The sequence below is a fragment of the Sphaeramia orbicularis genome, chromosome 18, assembly GCF_902148855.1.
Source record: "Sphaeramia orbicularis chromosome 18, fSphaOr1.1, whole genome shotgun sequence".
NCBI classification, from domain to species: domain Eukaryota; kingdom Metazoa; phylum Chordata; class Actinopteri; order Kurtiformes; family Apogonidae; genus Sphaeramia; species Sphaeramia orbicularis.
Window position 1 is genome coordinate 35304716 of NC_043974.1, and position 27784 is coordinate 35332499.

Below are 27784 nucleotides of genomic sequence, written 5' to 3' on the forward strand. Positions count from 1 at the left end.
TTTGGTTCATTTTTTGTTGCTTCCTCCACTTCCAGACTTTCTCGTAATAGTTTTGCTCATAGTCATTCTCTTCTTTCCATTATAAACAGTCTTTATGGACACTCCAACTATTTTTGAAATCTCCTTTGGTGTGACGAGTGCATTCAGCAAATCACACACTCTTTGACGTTTGCTTTCCTGATTACTCATATGGGCAAAAGTTTGTGAAAAGGTATGGATAATAGTGTTAGGTATGATTATGACATCAGTATATGTTTGGTTTCAAAACAAGTGACGTAGTGCCTGCTGAGAAAAAACAACTAAATGTTCATTGTAAATTTTGCTTCCCCACCCTGTAGATATATATTCATTCATTCATTCATTTTCTGAACCCGCTTTCTCCTCACTAGGGTCACGGGGGTCGCTTGGAGCCTATCCCAGCTACATAGGGGTGAAGACGGGCTACACCCTGGACAAGTTGCCAGTTCATCGCAGGTGTTCAGGTTGCAGCCGGGCTACGACCACAGCTACTTCTTCATCTACTCCTTCATGAACAACCACATCAAACACCACGCCAAGTTCCTCAACGCCTGAAATATACTAGTCAACCTTTGCTAGGGATCAGTTTTATATTTGCACAATAATTGATGTTGTATAATATTTTGGGTGACTTCATATATTATGTGTGTACTTTGGCTAGTCATGTAAAGAAAAATGGACCAAAAGGTAAAAAAACATAAATTTTTATTGCACTTTCAGGCAAAAGGGTGATACAACCCTAGAAATTAGAGTTCACAACAATTACTCTTCCAATTTTGTTTTCACTGAAACCACTCAGAATGTTCTGAAACACATACGGTGTGATGTCAATAATGTGTATGGCCCCCATCCGCATCCGCAGGCTGTACTCCCCTGGGAAAATAAACTGTCAAGTTTCCAGAATTACACCCCTGAATATAGCAAAGTTATAGGCCTGATCCCTAGCAAATGTTGACTAGTGTATATAAAAGACCATTAATGCAAACACACCCGTTTGAACTCTTTTATTCCTTCGCCCAATGAGAATCAACTAGAGAATCGATAAGGAATCGGATCGATAAGCAAAATCGATAATGGAATCGGAATTGTTAAATTCTTATCGATTCCCATCCCTAGACACCATATAAGCATTATGTAACAAAAAAAATGTCACAGTGAACGTCTCCTGTAATCAAAACCAAAAGTGGTGCCGTCAAATATTGCATGTGCGACTATTTCTGGGGGGGACGGGCAGTGTATTTCCGAGAGGCTGTAAAAACAGGAGGAAGATTTTTTGGTAAGACTGTTTTTTTTTGTTTTTTTTTTCCTCTTCTGAATTTTGCAGTAGACAGAACTGCAAGGGAAAAAGCCATCTGTGTCTGACTCTTATCCCTGGCTTCTCCAGAGCCTGGATGAGCCTGAGCCAGCAAATGTCAGTCGGATAAAGACCAAGCCTGACAGACAGACACAGGAGTTTTGTCATTCCGTGTGTCATCCCTTTGCTAGCAAGCCCAATCTCTGCCGGTCTCAAAAGCCCCGAGATGATGGGGAAGAAACATTCTCAGGGTGAACGTCAGGTTGTGTAACTCTTCTAAGTGGCACATTAGCTGAAACGCTGACGACGTTGCGCTATTCCGCTGCCCCTGCGGCCTTTAAGAGGTTTCATTATAGTCTTATGTACGTCGGCGGTGGTGGTGGTGGTGGTTGTGGTGGTAGTAGGTGGGGGTGGTCGCCATGGAAACTCAAAACACATCAACCGATTCACCCGTAAAGGATGCGAGGTTCTTCCGCGAGATGTTCCTCAAGGAGTCGGTGGTCAATGGTCGGTGGTCTTTACATGGACAGACAACTAAAGCACTTCAGGCTTTATTATCTGCGCCGCGGGTGATGCTTAGAAATAGAAAATCCAGCGAAATACTGTTAACTAGACTGAAGAGTGGAAGGAGAAGTGGCTCCCAGTAATGGATGACTTTCACAGGAAACAACCGCTATGATTTATAAATCTACTTCACAGCTACATTTAACGATAAGCCTGCTAATTACCTCAGACGAGGAGGTTATGTTATTGTCAGCGGTGGTTTGTCTGTCTGTCTGTTTGTCTGTCCATGTGCAAGATAACTCAAAAATGTATGGATGGATTTGGATGAAAATTTTAGGAAATGTTGATACTGGGACAAGGAACAAATGATTAATTTTTGTTGGTGATCAGGGGTCGGGGGGGCACTGATCTGCCTTGGCGGAGGTCTGCGCTCTACAAACTTTGTGTTTGTAGTGTATCAATTTTCATGTATGACTTTCAATTTTGTGTCTTTTTTTTTTTTGATTGATTGAAAGCTTTATTTCAAACATGTACACAGTGAAATCAAAACAAAACCAACCAACAAAATATCAATAATAACACATAAAAGGTTCATAAGTAAACAAACCAAAAGAATAAATAAATAAATGAAATTAAACATGCTCGAAAAGGAGTAGGAAGAAGTAAAAACTTACATACTCCTACCCCCAATCTGTATCAGTTTCTTGATACATCAGGTTTCAATGCTCAAATATTATTTTTGAACAAACAAAAACATAATATAACACAAACATGTCGAACAAATTGGTAATTCCTTTTCAAAATTGTCAAAGTTCTTACTCCTTCCTCATTAATGACAGTCTTGTAGTGTCACTGGAAAGGCCTCTGGTGAACGAATTGCTCCCCCTGGTGGACTATCTGTGTATTGCGTGTATCTAATTGTATACATCAGGTTTTTCAAGAAAAAAAAATGTCACATTGATCATGTAGAGCAGGGGTGTCAAACATGTGGCCCGGGGGCCAAAGGGTTCAGTTCGGCCCCTGGGATGTTTTTGCCAAGTGCAAAAATTCCACAGTCTTGAATTGAATTAAGCAAAAAAAATTAGTTTGAATTCAGGAAAAAAATTTTGAATTAAGCCAAAAAAATCTTCAATTAAGCAAAAAAAAAATCTTCAATTAAGCAAAAAAAAAAAAAAAAAAATTCAATTAAGCAAAAAAAAAAAATCTTCAATTAAGTAAAAAAAAATCTTCAATTAAGCAAAAAAAATCTCAAATTAAGCTAAATATCTTGAATTAAGCCAAAAACATTTTTCAATTAAGTAAAAAAAAACAAATCTTGAATTAAGCCAAAAAAAAAATTCAATTAAGTAAAAAAAAATAATTGAATTAAGCAAAAAAAAAATCTTCAATTAAGTAAAAAAAATCTTGAATTTATTAAAAAAAAAAAAAAAATCTAGGATTAACAACTTAATTTTTTTCTTTGTTTTAGTGCAAAAAATAACATTAGATTATGAAAATATTTACATTTACAAACTATCCTGTGACAATAAAATGTGAATAACCTGAACAAATATGAACAACCTGAAATGTCTAAAGAAAATTCAGAACAATTTGAACTATTTTTCTTCCTGTTCTTCAGTGTTTAGTGTCTTTGTAGATCTGATCCATAATGCACATGGACAAATGAGAAGTTGAGGAATAATATTGTTAAAATTGCACAAAATGTTCTTACATTTGCAATTTAAATTTTAGTTTTTTCAGGGTTTTTTTTTTTGGATAGTTTATAAAAATAAGTATTTTCATAATTTAATGTTTTGTTTTTTTTACACTAAAACAAAGACGAAAATTTGGAGTTGTCATTTCTTATAGGTCATTATGTTATTATTTTTCTGGTCCGGCCCACTTCGGACCAAATGTAGCTGAATATGGCCCCTGAACTAAAATGAGTTTGACACCCCTGATGTAGAGGGCTTCAAAACTCACGTATCAAATATGATACGTTTGGCGTTATAGGGTTAATTTGTTACGTCTTGTAACTAGTTACGTCACGACATTTGCGCATATAAGGTCAAGACTTCCGACAAACATTTCTCCGAGTACGATATAATTGTTTGTCAGCAGCAGCGGTTGTAGTAAAAACTGAAAATATGTCCGAACTTCGAGCTGATTACCTAAAATGTTCAGTTGTTGGTTGAACAGGACAGAGCAGCACAGCCAACAACCTGGAGGGGGCGGAGCCTGAAGTGGCTCGTGCATTTAAAGGGCCAGCGCTCAAAACAAGCTTTTTTTTGTGTCATTACTCGGAAATACGGTTGAAGATGGACCTGTGGAGTTGAATTAATGAAGAATTCAGACCTAAGTATAGCATTTACAGTTGATGTAGACCACAGGGAAATGTTTGAAAATGCATAATTCCATTTAAAAAAGCAAAATATCACTCCTTTAACTTTTAAAATTAACTTTTTATACCTTACAGTTTGCACAGTCTTTAATATTAAACAGAGAAAAAACAAAACTGCGATATCTAACAATATTTCTAATTGCTTAATTGCTAGACAGCTCTGATGGTGTTAAGAGGTTGAATAATTCACAATTAATTTCATAGCCTACAGTCAGAAAGGAGAAAAAATAATCAGACAGGGTGAACAGGGAGCATTTGTCAGCAATTTGTGAATTTGGTGCACATTGTCCTCTTCATGGCTGACTTAGGAGAGGGGGGGCTGTTTTCGGCGCCGAGTAGAATTGGGCACAATAACCCACGGGTCAAATAATTCCACAAAACCAGTAAAAAATAAAATTGTAGAAACAATACGTCCCATCAACTCACACTGAATACATAGAAATGGAAGGCTCCACTGTACATACTAGACCAGGGGTGTCAAAGTCATTTTAATATTCAGCTACATTTGATCTGAAGTGGGCCGGACCAGAAAAATAATAACATAATAACCTATAAATAATGACAACTCCAAATTTTTGTCTTTGTTTTAGTGTAAAATAAAAAAAAAAAAAAAAAAAATTATGAAAATATTTACTTTTATAAACTATCCAAAAAAACCTGAAAAAACTGAAATTTAAATTAAAAAACGTAGGAAAATTTTGTGCAATTTTAACAATATTATTCCTCAACTTATCATTTGTCCATGTGTATTATGGATCAGATCTACAAAGACACTAAACACTGAAGAACAGGTAGAAAAATAGTTCAAATTGTGCTGAATTTTCTTTAGACATTTCAGGTTGTTCATATTTGTTCAGGTTATTCACATTTTAGTGTTACAGGATAGTTTGTAAATGTGAATATTTTCATAATCATAATTTAATGTTATTTTTTGCACTAAAACAAACATTTAAGTTGTTAATTCTAGATTTTTTTTGGCTTAATTAAAGATTTTTTTTTACTTAATTGAAGATTTTTTTTTTTTGACTTAATTCAAAATTTTTTTTTTACTTAATTGAAGATTTTTGAGGGGGTTTAATTCAAGTTTTTTTTTTTTTTTACTTAATTGAACTTTTTTTTGCTTGATTCAAGATTTTTTTTTTTACTTAATATAAGATTTTTTTGACTTAATTCAAGTTTGTTTTTTTATTTAATTGAAGTTTTTTTTGTGGCTTAATTGAAATTTTTTTTTTTTACTTAATTGAAATTTTTTTTTTTTTGGCTTAATTCAAGATTTTTTTATACTTAATTCAATAATTTTTTTTGGCTTAATTCAAGTTTGTTTGTTTTTTTACTAAATTGAAGTTTGTTTTGTTTTTTTTGGCTTAATCCAAGTTTTTTTTCTTAATTCAAGCAAATTTTTTTTTGCTTAATTTAATTCAAGACTGTGGCATTTTTGCAATTGGCAAAAACATCCCAGGGGCCAAACTGGACTCTTTGTCGGGCCGCATTTGACCCCTGGGCCACATGTTTGACACCCCTGTACTAGACCTTTACCATGGTTTCACTCTGCCAGTTAAATGTAATGTTTCACAGATGAACATACCTACCATAACACCTGGGGTACATTAGGGCAACACAGATAGTTTGACAGTAAACCAATAAATAGTTTTTTTTTAAAAAGTCATAATGATACGAAAAACTTGTCATTTTAATAGTAGAAAGTTGTATTTTTATAGAGGAAAACAAATCAACATGTAAAATTGTCATGTGAACTCCAGAAGATAGAATCTGTGAATGTGTTTCCAACTTGATCAAAGTCTAAAACGCAGTATTCGTAGTATTTTATTATTTGTGAAACCCGTACCTCAGTTTAATGCGGATGACAGACTGTTCTTCTGATATTTCCTCTTATTTAAAAATTTCAGATTTTTTTTCCCCCCTTGAAATAGTAATGACTTTTAACTTTTTTGCTCAAAAACGACATTGTCACTTTTCATAAATTAAACCTTTTTCAACTTGAACTTCTTGACTTCTTGAACCAGTATGACTTCAGTCTGGAAGTATTCTATTCTTGCAATGTGTAGCTGTTTTTGTTTTTTTTTTCTCTATGACTTTTTAACCCACAGAACTGTGATTTAATTTTTTTTTTTTTTTTTTTTTTTGTTATATTATGACTTCCTTCCATTGTGGCCCTAACCCTCCTTCATAGCTGTTTGACGACCTGATAGCGAGACTTATTTTGCTTTAAAAAACCTGATGGTCACGTTTTGTTAAAGCCTTTATTCATCAACATTTATTTCTGCAGATTTTCATACATGAAGCTGATTCGCTGCTATTTTCCATCCAGTGTCTACTGGTCTTTTCTGTTGGTTTGTTTCTTTTATTGAACGGTACAGTCTCCTTTTTGGTCCACACATGCAATAATTCACTAAAACCACTTTACATTACACCTTATCCTCATGTAAGTGCAGTGTTTAGTCACAAATGACCATGAAATCACATTTATCTGCATATTAAAATACTCAAATACAGCTTTGTACCATGTCTGCAGCAACGTCAGTGAGATTAATCTAATTATTGGTTGTTATACACAGACAATAATTAGTTGAATTAATGCCATTACACATTTATTTATTTACTTATTTATTTTTTGGGTTGAAATTAATATGGTGGCATCACAGTGTTTTAGATTGTATTGAAACAAAATACACCACTTGCATGTAAACTGGTGTTTCAGTTTAACCCAGTGGTTTCCAACCTTTTTTGGCTCGTGACCCCATTTTAGCATCATACATTTCTGCCGACCCCAGACATTCAAAATGAAGACTTTTTTTTTTGCTAAAATTAATTCATTTTACATCATGTAATAGTTTGCTATACTATGTTGCAAATACACAGTAATTTTAGATGACATTTAGTCTATATAATGTATATTATTCTGGACGGAGGCAGAAAAGCCAGGTGTAGATTACTGCACAAAGTGAGAATTTGCTTTTCCTTGGTCAGGATATGTACAGTCAGTCCAGCTTGGATTTACAAGGCTGACAATTAATACTGAACAAACAAGAACTCAAACTATGAATTATGAAAGAGCTGCAGCATCTGAAACTGACCACAATGAACATTTGACAGAGAAACAGAACCACAGTGCTTCAGTTTCAGCTTCAGTTTGTCATGTCTGTTGTGGATTACGATTGTCTCTTAACTCACCATATATTTTTTATTAGTAAGTTTTTTTTTTGTTTGTTTGTTTTTTTATCAATTCCTAGAAATTTCAGGCGACCCCATTTGAATTCCAGGCAACCCCATGTGGGGTCCCGACTCAAAGGTTGAAAAACACTGGTTTAACCTTTAAAGATCCAGTGTTACTTTTGTGGCAGTTCCACAAGATTTTTTTCTCTATACCTAACTTTTCTTAAAGGAGTGATATTTTGCCTTTTTTTAAATGGAATTATGCATTTTAAAACACTTCAAAACATTTTAAAACATTTTTATGATTCCTTTAACCCACCGGAATCCGGGTGCGCCTTTTAGGCACACTTTGCACTTTGTTTTAAAAAACTTCATATTATTTTTCACAATTTAAATAAGGTTAGAATTAAAAAGTTGCTCATTTGTGCATGATCTTTAACATTTTGGCCATCAACTAAAATTTGCACATTGTAAACAAAAGAAAATTACAAGACTAGCATCTGTCTCCCAAGTGTGCCAAAAATGCACTATTTCTTCCATTTGATCTGTATGATTAGGGCTGACCTTGATTTACAAAAATAAAATCAAATTAGAGCAGAAAAATAAATCAATATATAATATTTAATAGTTTGATTTGTAGGTGTGCATTTTACGCACACTTAGTGACAGATGCTAGTATTTTTGAACATTTGACCTAACGCCAAAAATAATAATGCAAATTAACTGATGTTGGAGTTAATCATTGACATATGCCAGGATGAAAAAATCAAATAATATGTGATCCACTTTTTATGTAGTATATTGAAAAAAATTATTTTTTTTGTGTTTTTTGCATCCAAAAAAAAAAAAGGTTTGTTTACATTACAAACACGGCATTTAAAGGGTTAAAAAATGTGACAACTATTGAGTATTTGGTATTTTTATTTATGGCTCAAGTTGATGAAATAGAAAAAAAGTGTAAAAGAATTAAAAACAAACTGTATGAAATTTTTTTGACATTATTCCACAAGTGTGCGAAAAAGGCACACTTGGTGCTTAGTAAGGGCCTTGCTGGACGGGATACCGAAGGGTTAAATCTTAGATACAAAACACAAAAAATATATAACAATAAAAACAGATACTGCTGACAACTACATCACCCGCACCAATGACCCTCAACTCCTAAAATAAACACCAAAAGCCAAACTTGTCTCCTGTCAATGTGAAAGAAGTCAACTTATAGCCGACTTATAGCAGGATTAGCGGTGTTTGAAAGGACGGACGTGCTGGAATAGTCGGCTGTTATTGAAGGTATTAGGCAGCCGTACGGGAAGCAGGCCTTTCTGTCTTGTTCTGTTGATACAGTATTCTGTCACTAATCAGCGTTCTCACCTGGGAAGCTCCGGCATAGATCGTCCCCGAGGAACCTGATGTCTATTCTCCCCGGACGCCGCTCGCTGCTCAGTGTCTACCCTTTTCTTGGGAGCTGCAGCTACACAGGTGTAACATCAATAGTATTTGTCAAGTGGTTAAAGCTGATAAGAATACAAATGAGTGCCTTGAGCTCGCTTTAAGGCTGGTTTGTCAGTACAACTTGTAAGACAGAACCCTGAGCAATGCAGTCAAAGCGCTACAAACACCGCGCCGCCATTGAACGTTCTTAAATCTGTCACACTGGCACTTTTCTTTTCTTTTTTTTTTTTTTTTTTTTGCGGTGTGAAAGTTCTAAAGTACAGCCAAAGCCTCCATGTCCTAATACAAGCAAGTAGAGCTCAAACGATTAATCGACTTGAATCGATTAACCCTATAAAGCCAAACGTATCATATTTGATACATGAGTTTTGAAGCCCTCTACATTAGTGGTCCCCATTTGGTACAGGGCTGCAAAGAAAAAAAAATTGTGGTTAATATTAAAGCCCTTTTTCCATTAGTCTTGCGGAGATTTTATTTTGAAAAGTGGCCGTTTCCACCCTCACCTCACAACCGCTACACCAGTGGTTCCCAACCTTTTTTGCCTCGTGACCCCACGCTAGGAATTTTAACATCACAAATTTCTAGTGACCCCAGACATTCAAAATGAAGACTTTTTTTTTTTTGTAATATAATTAATTAGTTTTTGATCATGTAATAGTTTGCTATACTATGTTGCAAATAAACATTCATTTTAGATGACATTTGGTCTATATAATGAGTGAGATTTATCTAATTATTGGTTGTTATACACAGACAATAATTAGTTGAATTAATGCCATTACACATTTATTTATTTATTTACTTATTTATTTTTTGGGTTGAAATTAATATGGTGGCAGCACAGTGTTTTAGATTGTATTGAAACAAAATACACCACTTGCATGTAAATTGGTGTTTCAGTTTAACCCAGTGGTTTCCAACCTTTTTTGGCTCGTGACCCCATTTTAGCATCATACATTTCTGGTGACCCCAGACATTCAAAATGAAGACCTTTTTTTTTTTTTTTTGCTAAAATTAATTTATTTTTGATCATGTAATAGTTTTCTATACAATGTTGCAAATAAATGTTAATTTTAGACAACATTTAGTCTATATAATGTATACTATTATGGACAGCGGCAGTAAAGCCAGGTGTAGATTACTGCACAAAGTGAGAATTTGATTTTCCTTGGTCAGGATATGTACAGTCAGTCCAGCTTGGATTTACAAGGCTGACAATTAATACTGAACAAACAAGAACTCAAACTATGAATTATGAAAGAGCTGCAGCATCTGAAACTGACCACAATGAACATTTGACAGAGAAACAGAACCACAGTGCTTCAGTTTGAGCTTCACAGTTTGTCATGGCTTTTATGGATTGCGATTGTCTCTGTCAACTAACCATATATTTTTTATCAGTAAGTTTTTATTTTTATTTTTATCAATTACTAGAAATTTCAGGCGACCCCATTTGAATTCCAGGTGACCCCACGTGGGATCCCAACCTCAAGGTTGAAAAACACTGCGCTAGACTCTGGTGCGTCATTTCCTGAATCAGTAGTAACACAAGCTAAAGAAATGAGCCAAAAACAAAATTCACTGGAGAACTTTTTCGGGAAGAAACGAGGAAACGATGAGGCTGCAGAAGGGTCACAGACTGCCTGCAAACAGAAAGCTGCATTTAGAAGGAAATATCATGATTCCTGCCAAAGTTACAGGTTCATCGCAACAGGTGACACACAAGCGCCTCCAAATTGCTCCAGCACATCAATCCATATTTGAGACAACTTCAAAACTCTTTGCATTCTCGATTAAAGTCAACCCAGAATATGCGGCTATGGCCACAAAAGCCCTGAAAGTGCTTCTTCTGTTTCCAACCTCATATCTTTGTGAGGCTGGGTTTTCTGCGATGATGAATTACCAAGTAGTAGACCAGATCTACAGAACACAACTGGAGTGTGGGTCTCCAATCACCCGCAGATGGGACTGCCAAGTTGCAGGGAAACGACTGATTCTGCATTAGGGTGAGTTGATTTTCTACTGTAGAATCATTGTAATTGCCTGATATACAGTGTAAGTGTTTCAGATCACATGCTCTGAACTGACAAAGGTTTTTGTTATTGGAACCCCCACACCTCTTACCAGTCCGCGGAAAATTTTCATGCATGAAACAAGTCCGTAGTATAAAAAAGGTTGGGGACCACTGCTCTACATGATCAGTGTGACATTATTTTTCTTGAAAAACCTGATGTATACAATTAGATACATGTAATACACAGATAATCCACCAGGGGGAGGAATTCATTCACCAGAGGCCTTTCCAGTGACACTACAAGACTGTCATTAATGAGGAAGGAGGAAGAACTCTGACAATTTTGAAAAGGAATTACCAATTGGTTAGACATGTTTGTGTTATATTATGTTTTTGTTTGTTCAAAAATAATAATATTTGAGCAGAGACCTGATGTATCAAATATGACACAAAAATTCAAAGTCATACATGGAAATTGATATTTGAAGAAAAACATTTTTTGGTTGTTCAGAAGTACCAATAAAAGGCTCCAGTTTCAAAGAACTGGAATTTTCTGTCAATGATTTAATGGTTCAGGTTTTACTGGGTTAAATAAATGATTCGACAATTGAATCACTCCTCTCGCATACACTTCAAAGTGTACTCCACCACAAACAGTCCGTTTGTTTACATACCAAACCCAAAACAAAACAAAACCGTCACTCAATTTTTTTTGGAATTCCATGCAGCCACAGTATGGCTGTGGTGTCAACAGACATGGAAACAGCTTCAATTGCTTTGTGCTACTGCGGCTGCAAGGAATTCCAAAAAAGTTCAAGTGGCGGTTTTGTTTAGGTTTCGGTTTGGTATGTAAACAAACAGACGGTGTTGAAACATGGATACAAATGTGTTGAAGACTACAGTGCACGAAATATTTGTAGATGTCATTTGACTTATTTATCATTTATTTCAATAGATATTTTTATATATACTTTTGTACTGTTCTTTCTATACATATATTTTTCTACAGCGTTTTACTTTTATACTTTTTGTGGGTATTGTTTCAGCTGATTCTGGAATAAAGGACAAGCTGTCAATTTCAAGCATGTCTTTTTCACATTTTTACCTTTTTTTTGTCTATTCAAAAAGAAAATAAATCGAATAATCAATTACAAAAACGATCACTTTACTCCACATTTAACCTAAGAGGTTTCATCACCATTTATTATATTATCCTCTGCATTTTGTGTTTTTTAAACATCAGATATTTTCCTATATTTAATTCACTGATCATGTAAATGTTCATTAAAGCTCAGAGTAAATTCAAATGTTATTTTATCAAAACAGAGAAAACTGAAGAAAACTGATGTTTTCTGTAAAATCTATCATTAACTGTCTCCATTCACTGTCATTGATCCAGTTCTATGGGTTTTACTGGTGAATCAGTGTTGTAGAAGATGACAGTGTTTCCACGGTAACTACAGAGTCTCTGAACGTCCAAATGGGTCATATCTGATGACCATAAAAAGACGACAAACTGTATTTTACACCATGTATTGCTAGGATTAGTGAATCCACAGGTATTAAACATTTTAGATCAGTAGATGGTTTCGTTCGACGGTGGATGTTTGGATGTTTAAGGGTTAAATAGACATGAATGCATGCCTCTTGATAGAAGAGCCCTCTGTTGAGACTTGTTGGAGTAGCGTAAAATGATGCCTCTTCATTTTTCTTCGTTCTTCGCTTCCCTTTGACCTCCCACCGGTTCCATTACCTGCCCGACCTCGAGCGCATCCAATCTCAGCGGTTATGTAACAGAAGGCAAGTGGTGAGGAGGTTTTTCAGCGCAGAGGAAGAAGGCGAGGTGTTGAGGAGTGTTGGATGTACAGCCTCAAAATAAATAAATAAATAAATAAATAAATAAATAAATAAATAAATATATATGAACGTGCGTGTGTGTGTGTACATATATATATATATATATATATATATATACATATAGACACATACATACACATATATTAGTGCTATATTAGTGCAAACGAGAAGTTTGAAGTTACAGTTTTTAATCAGATTAATCACAGGGTTGATGTGAATTAATTTTGATTAATCACAATTAAATATCACTCATTTTTAATCTATATTAATCGTGTTTCATTTAGCATGAGCAAACATATATCGGCTAAAATTTGCTTAGAGGTCTTATTTCTGTCTTTGTGCATAAGAAATCAATAGAAGTGAATCCCCAAAGGAACTTTGTGTTGGTAAATGCAAGTTCTGCAAATTTACAGGATTTCAGTTCTGTTCAACATGTTGATGGTCATATGAACTATGTTTTCAGCTCAAAAATGTCCAATTTCATCACAATTAATGCTATATTTTCATGTCACAAATGGCCAAGTTATATTTGAACTGAATTTACCTGAAAAACAAGTATTCTATTCTTTTAGATCCCCCAATTTTTCTTACCAGATTCTATCCTACATGGTTCTATCCTACAACAGGTTCAATATGGAGTATGGTGCTGATCCATCCTGCTTATGTTACGCCAATACATACATTAAGAATGTCACATGTCACTTTTAAATCAACAGTTTTCTAATAAGAAGCATTTTTATAACAATTCTATATTGTTATTTACTCTTTAATATGATGATAAACTACACAATAAATAATTGTGATCCTAGTTTTTGCACAGGGATCATTAGTGTAAACGGTGACATGGCTGCAGAGCATCAGTATGATGGGATCTGTAACAACCATGTCACATCCGTCCACTGCCACATTTTGTGTTTTTGTGTCAGCTGTTATTGTTTTAGATCCACAATACTAACATTTATGAATAAGAGGAGAATTAGCAATAGTAAGTATATAAGTTTATTCCTAATTAAGTACTGGTACTGACCAGAGCATCATGGGTAATGTCACGTCCGTCCATCAGCAAAAGTTTTTCACATACACGTGCTATTCAAAATCCAGTATTTCTGAAAATAGAGCTTCCACTGTCAAATAATATCAGTAGTCTGTGCACAAATGGATTATGGATTAATTTTTTTTTTTTTGACAAAAATGTCCACTCATTTGACCCCCTGAGTAAATTTTAGCCGCTATGCACTTAACGTAAACACCTTCAACAGTTTCAGCAAAACAACTGTGTTCATATTTCCATGCAGAGGACCATCGTACTGTTTAGTGGATTCCATCTTTATAGGTTGGTTCTGCTGCCTGTCACTACCGGATCAACTGACCATTTGTTCATGCGTGACGCTAACTCTACTTGGACAAACTGACCCAAATGAGCTGGCAGAGACGTTCAGAGTTATTCTGGGTTAACTGTGTTAAAATTTCGAATCAGATTAATCATGATGATGGATTCATCTGCGTTGATTTTGACAGCCCTAATTGTATGTATCTATCTATATCCATATCTATCTATCTATCTATCTATCTATCTATCTATCTATCTATCTATCTATCTATCTATCTATCTATCTATATCTATATCTATATATATATATATATATATATATATATATATATATATATATATATATAGGGATATATAGATATACATACACATACTAGGGATGTGACGATTACCGGTATAACGATAAACTGCGGTAAAATTCCCGACGGTTAGTATTACTGTTTAAATTCTAATTATAATGATAATCGTGTTTGATTACCACACTTTAAAAACTCACGGTACTGCACATTTCCTGGAGAAGCAGCATCTATCTATCTATCTATCTATCTATCTATCTATCTATCTATCTATCTATCTATCTATCTATCTATCTATCTATCTATCTATCTATCTATCTATCTATCTATCTATCTATTCATTATTTTGTTCTATTTGTTCATTGTGCTACTTATTTATGTTCATTTTTGTTCATTTTCTTGCCCATTTTGCTCAGTTTTTATTCATTTTACTTCATTTTTTGTTGATTCTGCTGCTCATGTTTGTGCATTTTTGTCCATTTTGTTTATTTTTTTACTTGTTTTGATGCCTATGTTCATAGTTTTTATTCAATTTTATCAAATTTTTGTTCATTTTTCATGAATTGTTTTGTGTTTTTGTCCATTTTGTTCCTTCTTTTGTTCATGTTTTACTTGTGTTGTTGTTTATATTCATCATTTATACTCATTTTGTTACAGTCTATCTATCTATCTATGAAAAAGAAACGAAAACAACTCAAACTTGGTATGGAAAATGGTCAAACAATGGCCATAAGGTGTCATCTTTAATGCACATTTGTATGTTTGATGTTTACGTGTTAATATTTGAATGTTTCTGCCAACAGAAAGTACATTGTGCCTATTATTTTATTTGTTTTTTGTTTTTTTCAAAATACAACTTGGTTACATTATTTCAGTGTGTGTATAAGTATAAATACCGCGATAATAATGATAACCGTGATAATTTTGGTCACAATAACCGTGATATGAAATTTTCATATCGTTACATTCCTAATATATACACATATAAAGTGTCGACCTCTTTGCACACTCCCCATCCTCCTCAAAACAACATGACACTTTTTTTTTTTTTATTCTTTTCGGAACATCAATTTTGTCTACCTCAGCTCTACAAACCTTCACCTCTGGTTTCATCCTGTCATTTTGGATTATATAACTTGAAAGCACTGCAGCTGGGAAGCAAAAACATGACACGTGTAAAGGGAGGTGATGAATGGTACTGAAGATGCATGGAGGGGAGTGGGGAGTGGGGTGTGGGGGTGTGGGGGTGTGGGGGGATGGGGCGTGGGGGCAAATGCAAACCCCCTTTTCCCATCATGCCACCGTCTTCAAACCCAAACGCTGCGATCTAAATGGAAACGTCTCGGTTACAGTCAGAGTACAGTAAAAGCTGTGCATGGTTTACTATGTAATCCTGCAGCAAACACAGCCCAGGCTCAGTAAAGTAGCACCATGGCCTACATCCACAGTCAGCACATATTTAAGTCTGCAGATATTATACTTTCGAGGTGACGCAAGAGAGAACATTGCAAGACGTTTGTGCAAAGTTAAATACAGAGCCTAAAAAAAGCCTGCTCTTATATAGTCCCATCTGGACCCAGAAATCTCCTCAGAACACACACATTAATCCTCGAATCACAGCGAGATTTTCCCTCCAAACTCATGAAAAGGAAATTCTTCAAGGCAAGATGAGAACTGTTCATTTTTCTGGACGGGGAGGGATCGCACACACTCCCTCTATAGCTGCTTTTTTTTTTCTTTTTTTTTTCCGAGAGAGAGAGAGAGAACGAGGCAGGAAAACAGCGCCAGAGGCCCAGCCCATGACAAAACAAAGAGATTAAATGACCTGTGAATGTGACTTTCCATTTTTCCATTAGCTCGCTGTGCAACTTAGAGGCCTGCTGCCCCCTTCTGGAGGAAAGTAGAACATCCTCAGCACAACATGGACTTCAACCCTCCAACACAGGAACATCCACCGTCTACTGATTTAAACTGTTTAATACCTGTTGATCCTTTAATCCTATCAATACATGTAAATAATTGGTGTAAAATACAGTTATTCATCTTTTCATGGTCATCAGATATGACCCATTTGGACATTCAGAGGTTCCGTAGTGAACACAGAAACACTGTCATCTTCTACAACATTGATTCATCAGTAAAACCCATGCAGTTGGATCAATGACAGTGGATGGAAACACTGGGTTTATGTTCAGTTAATGATAGATTTTGCTGAAAAAGTCACTTTTTCTTCAGGTTTTTCCATTTCTGATATAATAACCCTCAACTTTAATCTGAGCTTTTATGAACATCTACATGTTCAATAAATCAAATATAGAAAAATGCCAAATTTTCATTGAAGAAAGACAAAATAAAGAGGATAATATTACAATTAACAGTGATAAATCACTTAAGAAAGGGGTAATAGAGACAAAAAATAAGTTGTGAACTGCCATAAAAGTAACACTGGGTCTTTATGGGTTAAAGTCTGAATAGAATAACCCAAAATGATGACTTCATGTAAAATATGGTTGTAAAATGGAGGATAAATATTAGATTTCATAGCATACACTGCAAAAATCAAGTGGATTTTTCTTATTTCTACTCAAAATACCTCATCACACTTAAAATAAGACATAATCACGGTCATGGTCATCAGATATGACCCATGTGGACGTTCAGAGGCTCCATAGTTATCGTGGAAACACCGCCATCTTCTACAACACTGATTCACCAGTAAAACCCATGGAGTTGAATCAATGACAGTGGATGGAAACACTGGGTTTATGTTCAGTTACTGGTATATTTTTTTTTAAAAAGTCACTTTTTCTCCAGTTTTTTCCGTTTCTGATATAATAACCCTCAACTTTAATCTGAGCTTTTATGAACATCTACATGTTCAATAAATTAAATATAGAAAAATGCCAAATTTTCATTGAAGAAAGACAAAATAAAGAGGATAATATTACAATTAACAGTGATAAATCACTTAAGAAAGGGGTAATAGAGACAAAAAATAAGTTGTGAACTGCCATAAAAGTAACACTGGGTCTTTATGGGTTAAAGTCTGAATAGAATAACCCAAAATGATGACTTCATGTAAAATATGGTTGTAAAATGGAGGATAAATATTAGATTTCATTGCATACACTGCAAAAAATCAAGCGTATTTTTCTTATTTCTACTTAAAATACCTCATCACACTTAAAATAAGACATAATCACGGTCATGGTCATCAGATATGACCCATGTGGACGTTCAGAGGCTCCATAGTTACCGTGGAAACACCGCCATCTTCTACAACATTGATTCACCAGTAAAACCCATGGAGTTGAATCAATGACAGTGGATGGAAACACTGGGTTTATGTTCACTTAATGATAGATTTTGCTGAAAAAGTCACTTGTTCTTCAGTTTTCTCCGTTTTTGATATAATAACCTTCAACTTTAGTCAGAGCTTTAATGAACATCTGCATAATTAGTGAATTAAATATAGGAAAATACCTGATTTTCAGTGAAAAAATACCAAATGCAGAAGATAATATTACGATAAATGGTGATAAATCACTTAAGGAAGGTTCAATATAGAGAAAAATTCATTTGGGAACTGCAACAAAAGTAAGACTGGGTTAAAATTAACTTAAACTCATAAAAGATGCTGTAATTACTAATACTAAAACTAAGACCTGAAACACATGAATTTGTGTATGACAACACAACTAGACATAAACATACAACCTGGAAATGTTTCAAATTTTGATTTATAACCCTCAACTTTAACCTGAGCTTTTATGAACGTCTACTAATCCATCAATGACAGTGGATGGACACACTTGGATTTATGTTCAGTTAATGATAGATTTTGCTGAAAAAGTCCCCTTTTCTTCAGGTTTTGACATAATTACCCTCAACTTGAATCTGAGCTTTAATGAACATCCACATTACCAGTAAATTAAATATAGGAAAATATCTGATGTTCAAAGAAAAAAAACACAAAATAGTTGGTTTTTCTACAGTTTTTAATAATACCTTTGAATTTACTCTGAGCTCTAATGAACATCTACATGACCAGTGAATTAAATATAGAAAAGTAGCTGATTTTTATTGAAAAAAATGAAATAATGAATCATAATAAATCAATAAAGGCAGGTTAAATGTATTAAAACATTCATTTGGAAGTCTGACCACTCTGGTCTAGAGGAAAAAATGAAAGTAGGGAAACTTTAGCAAACTTAGGTCTCTAATGAAGGAAAAAAAAAAAAAAAGTAAAATAAGTTAGTTTGCAAATGTTTTTAAGACATAAAATTGGGTTAAAATGTCAAATTCTATGAAAAAAAAAAAGTTTTTCCTCATTTTTCACTGTTTTGATATAAATGCCTTTAAACTTTCTCTGAGCTTTAACAAATATCTACATGATTAGTGGATTAATACAGAAAAATACACGATTTACACTGAAAAATGTAAAATAAAGAGGATAATGGTCTAATAAATGGAAGTAGAGAAACTTTAGCAAAATTAAGTCTCCAATGAAGAAAAAAAAAGTAAAATAAATTAGTTTCCAAAAGTTTTTAAGCCATAAAATTGGGTTAAATGTGAAATTCTATTAAATTCTATGAAAAAAAAAATCACTGTTTTGATAGAAATACCTTTGAATTTACTCTGAGCTCTAATGAATATCTACATAATCAGTGAATTGAATATAGAAAAGTAGCTGATTTTTATTGAAAAATACAAAAAAATGAATGGTAATAAATCAATGAATAGAGGTTTAATGTATTGAAACATTCATTTGGAAGTCTGACTACTCTGGTCTTGAAGAAAAAATGAAAGTAGAGAAACTTTAGTAAACTTAGGCCTAATGAAAGAAAAAATAATTGTAAAATAGGTTAGTTTGCAAATGTTTTTAAGACATAAAATTGGGTTAAAATGTCAAATTCTATGAAAAAAAATATTTTTTCCTCATTTTTCACTGTTTTGATATAAATGCCTTTAAACTTTCTCCGAGCTTTAACAAATATCTACATGATTAGTGGATTAAATATAGAAAAATACATGATTTACACTAAGAAATTGTAAAATAAGTTAGTTTGTAAATGCTTTTAAGACATAAAATTGGGTTAAAATGGGAAATTCTATGAAAAAAAAATCCACTTTTTCCTCATTTTTCACTGTTTTGATATAAATACCTTTAAATTTACTCTGAGCTTTAACAAATACCTACATGATTAGTGGATTAAATATAGAAAAATACATGATTTACACTAAAAAATTGTAAAATAAGTCAGTTTGTAAATGCTTCTAAGACATAAAATTGGGTTAAAATGTGAAATTCCATGAAAAAAAATCCACTTTTTCCTCATTTTTCACTGTTTTGATATAAATACCTTTAAATTTACCCTGAGCTTTAACAAATATCTACATGATTAGTGGATTAAATATAGAAAAATACATGATTTACACTGAAAAATGTAAAATAAGTCAGTTTGTAAATGCTTCTAAGACATAAAATTGGGTTAAAATGGGAAATTCCATGAAAAAAAATCCACTTTTTCCTCATTTTTCACTGTTTTGATATAAATACCTTTAAATTTACCCTGAGCTTTAACAAATATCTACATGATTACTGGATTAAATATAGAAAAATACATGATTTACACTGAAAAATGTAAAATAAGTCAGTTTGTAAATGCTTCTAAGACATAAAATTGGGTTAAAATGGGAAATTCTATGAAAAAAAATCCACTTTTTCCTCATTTTTCACTGTTTTGATATAAATACCTTTAAATTTACCCTGAGCTTTAACAAATATCTACATGATTAGTGGATTAAATATAGAAAAATACATGATTTACACTGAAAAATGTAAAATAAGTCAGTTTGTAAATGCTTCTAAGACATAAAATTGGGTTAAAATGGGAAATTCTATGAAAAAAAATCCACTTTTTCCTCATTTTTCACTGTTTTGATACTAATACCTTTAAACTTTCTCTGAGCTTTAACAAATACCTACATGATTAGTGGATTAAATATAGAAAAATACATGATTTACACTAAAAAACTGTAAAATAAGTCAGTTTGTAAATGCTTCTAAGACATAAAATTGGGTTAAAATGTGAAATTCTATGAAAAAAAATCCACTTTTTCCTCATTTTTCACTGTTTTGATATAAATACCTTTAAATTTACCCTGAGCTTTAACAAATATCTACATGATTAGTGGATTAAATATAGAAAAATACATGATTTACACTGAAAAATGTAAAATAAAGGGGAAAGTATAATAATAAATGGTGCTAAATCACTTTAAATGTGTAGAGAAGTAACAGTTCTCGATGTTTAAGGGTTAAAAACTACCTTTCCTACTTGTGTGTCTTGGTGTAACTTCCAACTACCATATACAGCTTAAACACAAACTATTTCTCTAATATCTGTCAGTTTTCGGAGTTTATTGGTCACCTTTTGAGATAAAAATAACTGATGGTCTGTCTGCCCTCTTCACGTACGACACTGGAACAGAATGCAAATACGACGTGGACTCCTCGGTGGAGAGATTTCACTCTTGGCCCGGACCAAATGTCAACCAGCTCCAACAGATGGTGTGACGAGCCAGGCCGAGCAGTGACCTTGACGGGGGCCCAGAGGAGGGGGGGGGGGGGGGGGGTGATGGTGGTCCTGGGGGGGGTGGGGGGGGGGGTTATCACTGGATGTCGAGATCAGTGTTGTCAAGACAGAAAGGTGAAGTCACGTCAGGATCTATCGGAAGGTTTAACACATTCATCGATAGGGAATTTACACAACTACACTATAGTATTCTATCCACAACACGGGTGTCAAACATGTGGTCCGGGGGCCAAATCTGGCCCGCCAAAGGTTCTATTCCGGCCCTGCAGGATCAAATTGCAAAAATTAACCTCAACAGTCCAGGTTTTCCAAATCCTTTTGGTTCAGGTTCCACATACAGACCAATGTGATCTACAGTTAAAAAAAGCAACATAATAACCCATAAATAATGACGACTAATTTTCTTTGTGAGAAATTATGTGGAAAAAATTTAAGTGAAAAAAATAACATTACACTGTGAAAATATTTACATTTACAAAACTATTCTTTCACAATAAAATGCAAATAAATACATAAATAAAAACAAAGATGAACAATCTGAAATGTGCAATTTGAACAATATTCTGCCTGTTATTAAATGTTTGGTGCATTTATGGATCCACTGTGATCTGGAGTTGTGTTAATAATAATACGAGATGGAATATTGTAGAAATTGTTCAAATTTTAGTTCCAAACTCCAAAATTTTAACAATATTCTACCTGTTACCAAATGTTTATGTAACACTGTGTGTAATGTACATGTATAAATAATAAGTCGAGGCATAATATTGTGAAAATTGCACTAATTTTTCAAATGAAATTTCAGTTTTTTTCAGGTTATTCACGTCTTTTTTGTAAAATGTCAATATTTTCATAATTCAATTGGGGTTTTTTTGTGCTAAAACAAAAGAAAAACTTGGATTTGTCATTATTTATAGGCTATTAAGTGATTATTTTACTGGTCTGGCCAACTTGAGATCAAATTGGGCTAAATATGGCCCCTGAACCAAAATGAGTTTGACACCCCTGCCATAAATAATGAAAACTACAAATTTTCTTTGTGAAAAATTATGTGGAAAAAAATTTAAGTGAAAAAAATAACATTACACTGTGAAAATATTTACATTCACAAAACTATTCTTCCACAATAAAATGCAAATAAATACATAAATAAAACAAAGATGAACAACCTGAAATGTGCAATTTGAACCATATTCTGCCTGTTATTAAATGTTTGGTGCGTTTATGGATCCACTGTGATCTGGAGTTGTGTTAATAATAACAGATGTAATATTGTAGAAATTGTTCAAATTTTAGTTCCAAACTCCAAAATTTTAACAATATTCTACCTGTTACTAAATGTTTATGTAACACTGTGTATAATGTACATGTATAAATAATAAGTTGAGGCATAATTTTGTTAAAATTGCACTAACTTGTTAAATGAAATGTCGTTTTTTTCAGGTTATTTACATCTTTTTTGTAAAATGTAAATATTTTCATAATTTGTTTGGTTTTTTTGTTTGTTTTTTTTTTGTACTAAAACAAAAACAAAAACTTGGATTTGTCATTATTTATAGGTTATTAAGTCATTATTTTACTGGTCTGGCCCGCTTCAGATCAAACTGGGCTGAACATGGCCCCTGAACCAAAATGAGTTTGACACCCCTGATCTACGATATAATCCTCTGTATTTTAGTGTAAATCATGTATTTTTATATCTTTAATTCACTGATCATATAGATATCTGTTAAAGCTCAGAGTAAAATCAATGATAAGGTAATCCAAGGAAGAAAAAGTGTATTTTTTTTCATAGAATTTAATAGAATCTCAAATTTACATCCAATCTTACATCTTAAAAACAACTTCAAACTAACATATTTTGACAAAATCCCACATAAGTTTCATTTATTTTCATTATTATTTATTATCCTATTTTCATTCTGGAAACATTTCTTTCTTGTAGACCAGAGTTTCATTAAATTTAACCATTGTTAATCGATTTATCACCATTCATTATTTTGTATTTTTCAGTAAAACTCAGCTACTTTCCAATATTTTCTTCGCTGATCATGTAGATATTCGTTAAAGCTCAGAGTGAATTCAAAGGTTATTATATCATTTTTTTGAAAAACTCTCCCTTGCATAATTAGCTCGTTTCCCAAAATGTACCTGAGAGAATAAAAAGATATTCAAAAAAGCAGTAGCACATAATTTTCATGTCCTTTTTTAACCACATTACACGCGGATTTTTGTATAAAAATAATAGAAAAATATTCTCTCTTCGAGGCTCAATTAAATCATTTCATAACACTTGGGATCCATTCTTACGGTATTTCGATTCTTTAAATTTTCCTCAGAATATAGATGATTAAACATCACTGAGAAAGAGGAGAAAGGAGGGAATGAGAAATTATGTGTAGTCTTTTCCTTTCTTCTCTTATTTCTGTGTACTATACTACTTTTTTTTTTTGTACTTCTACAATTTGAGTCCCTTTATCATTATTTATGGTTTCTGGGTTGTTGTTTTTTTTTTTTTTTTTTTTTTTGTTTTTACTTTTTATTTAGATTTTTGCATAATATAAAACAGAACAAAACATCTGGGATGAGACATAAATTAAAAAAAATAAAATAAATAAATTACACCACACAGTATTATTATTGTAACAGATATTATACTACATCTATAGATACACTGCCAAGTATCGAAATATTCATATATTTGTATACATATGTACACATCTATATAAATACAAAACACCTCATGTCAGGGCTTATAAGAGCAATTCTCGTCAACAACCCAAAAAGTTTAATTACACAAATAGTCTTCAACCATGTGCCATCTCCGCATAAAAAGATCCATTTTCATTTGTAATGATGCAGTCATTCTTTCCATAGTGTACATGGTTTCTGTTTTTGATTTTCTTGTATGTTTTTTCTTATTTTTTATTCATTTATTTATTTATTTATTTATTGGCCTGTGGGTTGGGTGGGTGGGAAGGGATGGGTGTTGACAGTCAGATATGTCATTCTTGATTGTGCATTGACTGTTACGAATTGATATAATGTCTGTTGTGTTCATTGAAAATGTTCAATAAATATAGTGGGGAAAAAAAAAAAAAAAAAAAAAAAATAATAATAGAAAAATAACAGAAAAATGTGTTTTATCTGAAAAATAGTTTCTCTTATCGCAGTAAATATACATTTTTAAAATAGACCCAAACTTGTTTCATAACATTAATCTACATCTTGTTTGAATTCTTTGCCCCCATGTCCTGTTTTTAGGGACTGGTTTCACAGAAGCACCCACATAATAGCAACTGAAACAATGTCAGTTTCATTAAAGAGATTCTAATGAATGTAATCACCTACGGTTCTGTGAATGTGACTTACAGTATGGGCTAAAAACCTCCCAAGAAGAGCTGCTTAATGGACTGAGTGCTCTGTAAACAGTTCAATAATAAATCTAAACTCCACAGTTAGTTCTCAGTAGTTTAGAGCACGATTGATTTACAGTGATTTAAGCCTGAAAAAGAATGGAGACTCCCCTGCAAGCACTGAAAAGAGGACGCTGAAGCTAGACCAATACGCAATTTTCCTAAAGATACATCTACAGTGGCGGGAAAAAAAACACCTTCTGGGTGTTAATTAATTATTAGACCATCAAAAGTCATCAAAAACAATGGTTATGCAATCAAGTACGAAAACGGTGAGTGTAAAAAAGAACTAAAAATTTCACACAAAATACTGAAAAATGTAAGCAATGTACAAAAGCTACTGGATAAAATATTAAATATACACACAGTCGCGGAAAAAATATTATTAATCATCTACTTTAATCATCATAATGAGATTACATTTGAGGGTTATTTGATCAAAAACAGACAAAGCCTATGAAAAAAACGACTTTTTCTGCAAATACAGTCGCGGAAAAAATTATTAGACCATCAAAAGTCATCAAAAACAATGGTTACGCAATCAAGTACGAAAACGGTGAGTGTAAAAAAGAACTAAAAATTTCACACAAAATACTGAAAAATGTAAGCAATGTACAAAAGCTACTGGATAAAATATTAAATATACACACAGTCGCGGAAAAAATATTATTAATCATCTACTTTAATCATCATAATGAGATTACATTTGAGGGTTATTTGATCAAAAACAGACAAAGCCTATGAAAAAAAACGACTTTTTCTGCAAATACAGTCGCGGAAAAAATTATTAGACCATCAAAAGTCATCAAAAACAATGGTTACGCAATCAAGTATGAAAACAGTGAGTGTAAAAAAGAACTAAAAATTTCACACAAAATACTGAAAAATGTAAGCAATGTACAAAAGCTACTGGATAAAATATTAAATATACACACAGTCGCGGAAAAAATATTATTAATCATCTACTTTAATCATCATAATGAGATTAAATTTGAGGGTTATTTGATCAAAAACAGACAAAGCCTATGAAAAAAAACGACTTTTTCTGCAAATACAGTCGCGGAAAAAATTATTAGACCATCAAAAGTCATCAAAAACAATGGTTACGCAATCAAGTACGAAAACAGTGAGTGCAAAAAAGGACTGTATAAAAATATCACACAAAATACTGAGAAATGTAAGCAAGGTACAAAAGCTACTGGATAAAATATTAAATATACACACAGTCGCGGAAAAAATATTATTAATCATCTACTTTAATCATCATAATGAGATTAAATTTGAGGGTTATTTGATCAAAAACAGACAAAGCCTATGAAAAAAAACGACTTTTTCTGCAAATACAGTCGCGGAAAAAATTATTAGACCATCAAAAGTCATCAAAAACAATGGTTACGCAATCAAGTACGAAAACGGTGAGTGTAAAAAAGAACTAAAAATTTCACACAAAATACTGAAAAATGTAAGCAATGTACAAAAGCTACTGGATAAAATATTAAATATACACACAGTCGCGGAAAAAATATTATTAATCATCTACTTTAATCATCATAATGAGATTACATTTGAGGGTTATTTGATCAAAAACAGACAAAGCCTATGAAAAAAATCGACTTTTTCTGCAAATACAGTCGCGGAAAAAATTATTAGACCATCAAAAGTCATCAAAAACAATGGTTACGCAATCAAGTATGAAAACAGTGAGTGCAAAAAAGAACTAAAAATTTCACACAAAATACTGAAAAATGTAAGCAATGTACAAAAGCTACTGGATAAAATATTAAATATACACACAGTCGCGGGAAAAATATTATTAATCATCTACTTTAATCATCATAATGAGATTAAATTTGAGGGTTATTTGATCAAAAACAGACAAAGCCTATGAAAAAAACGACTTTTTCTGCAAATACAGTCGCGGAAAAAATTATTAGACCATCAAAAGTCATCAAAAACAATGGTTACGCAATCAAGTACGAAAACGGTGAGTGTAAAAAAGAACTAAAAATTTCACACAAAATACTGAAAAATGTAAGCAATGTACAAAAGCTACTGGATAAAATATTAAATATACACACAGTCGCGGAAAAAATATTATTAATCATCTACTTTAATCATCATAATGAGATTACATTTGAGGGTTATTTGATCAAAAACAGACAAAGCCTATGAAAAAAACGACTTTTTCTGCAAATACAGTCGCGGAAAAAATTATTAGACCATCAAAAGTCATCAAAAACAATGGTTACGCAATCAAGTATGAAAACAGTGAGTGCAAAAAAGAACTAAAAATTTCACACAAAATACTGAAAAATGTAAGCAATGTACAAAAGCTACTGGATAAAATATTAAATATACACACAGTCGCGGGAAAAATATTATTAATCATCTACTTTAATCATCATAATGAGATTAAATTTGAGGGTTATTTGATCAAAAACAGACAAAGCCTATGAAAAAAACGACTTTTTCTGCAAATACAGTCGCGGAAAAAATTATTAGACCATCAAAAGTCATCAAAAACAATGGTTACGCAATCAAGTACGAAAACGGTGAGTGTAAAAAGAACTAAAAATTTCACACAAAATACTGAAAAATGTAAGCAATGTACAAAAGCTACTGGATAAATATTAAATATACACACAGTCGCGGAAAAAATATTATTAATCATCTACTTTAATCATCATAATGAGATTACATTTGAGGGTTATTTGATCAAAAACAGACAAAGCCTATGAAAAAAACGACTTTTTCTGCAAATACAGTCGCGGAAAAAATTATTAGACCATCAAAAGTCATCAAAAACAATGGTTACGCAATCAAGTACGAAAACGGTGAGTGTAAAAAAGAACTAAAAATTTCACACAAAATACTGAAAATGTAAGCAATGTACAAAAGCTACTGGATAAAATATTAAATATACACACAGTCGCGGAAAAAATATTATTAATCATCTACTTTAATCATCATAATGAGATTACATTTGAGGGTTATTTGATCAAAACAGACAAAGCCTATGAAAAAAACGACTTTTTCTGCAAATACAGTCGCGGAAAAAATTATTAGACCATCAAAAGTCATCAAAAACAATGGTTACGCAATCAAGTACGAAAACGGTGAGTGTAAAAAAGAACTAAAAATTTCACACAAAATACTGAAAAATGTAAGCAATGTACAAAAGCTACTGGATAAAATATTAAATATACACACAGTCGCGGAAAAAATATTATTAATCATCTACTTTAATCATCATAATGAGATTACATTTGAGGGTTATTTGATCAAAAACAGACAAAGCCTATGAAAAAAACGACTTTTTCTGCAAATACAGTCGCGGAAAAAATTATTAGACCATCAAAAGTCATCAAAAACAATGGTTACGCAATCAAGTACGAAAACAGTGAGTGCAAAAAAGGACTGTATAAAAATATCACACAAAATACTGAGAAA

At 32.8% G+C, this 27784-nt stretch overlaps 1 protein-coding gene and 1 long non-coding RNA gene across 3 annotated transcripts in view; both read right to left on the reverse strand.

Moving 5' to 3' along the window:
• LOC115438835 (glucosidase 2 subunit beta-like) overlaps nt 1–27784 on the reverse strand; it is a 479883-nt gene that overhangs the window by 341121 nt on the left and 110978 nt on the right. The window lies entirely within an intron of this gene.
• On the reverse strand, nt 20235–27781 carry LOC115438836 (uncharacterized). The gene is made up of 3 exons (XR_003938167.1): nt 27769–27781; nt 22085–22087; nt 20235–20356 (listed from the first exon to the last, which is right to left on the reverse strand). It is a non-coding gene; the product is annotated as an uncharacterized LOC115438836 (long non-coding RNA).